Source organism: Dipodomys ordii, unplaced genomic scaffold, assembly GCF_000151885.1.
Source record: "Dipodomys ordii isolate 6190 unplaced genomic scaffold, Dord_2.0 Scaffold21, whole genome shotgun sequence".
NCBI lineage: Eukaryota > Metazoa > Chordata > Mammalia > Rodentia > Heteromyidae > Dipodomys > Dipodomys ordii.
In genome coordinates, this window is record NW_012267237.1 from 6,873,016 (window position 1) to 6,873,428 (window position 413).

A 413-nucleotide genomic window follows, 5' to 3' on the forward strand; every position below is an offset into this window, starting at 1 on the left:
TCTCCACGTGGTCGCTGGAGATGACCCCGGTGCGTCCCTGGCCCAGCGTCGGGTAGAGAGGTGGTCTCGGGAACATTGTATGCCCGGGCTAGCCTCCAGCGCGGAAGCCCCCTGGGTCTCCATCTCCCGAGCAGCTGGGATTGCGGGATGAAGGCACCGCCACAGCTCCCATGTCTGGTTCTCAGAACCCCCCCCCCCCACACACACATCTCCAACTATGGAGACTCTTGTCAGGGTCCCTAGTGACCTTCATGCTGCTAAGTCCGTACTTACCCTTCCATTCTCACCCCACCTGGCCTCCCAGCAGAACGTGGGGCTGCTGGCATCCGCTTCCCCCCAGCCTCTGGATGCCACACCATATTCAAACCATAGCAGATTGTCTTACATCTCCCCCCCCCCCGCCCTTTTTTTTG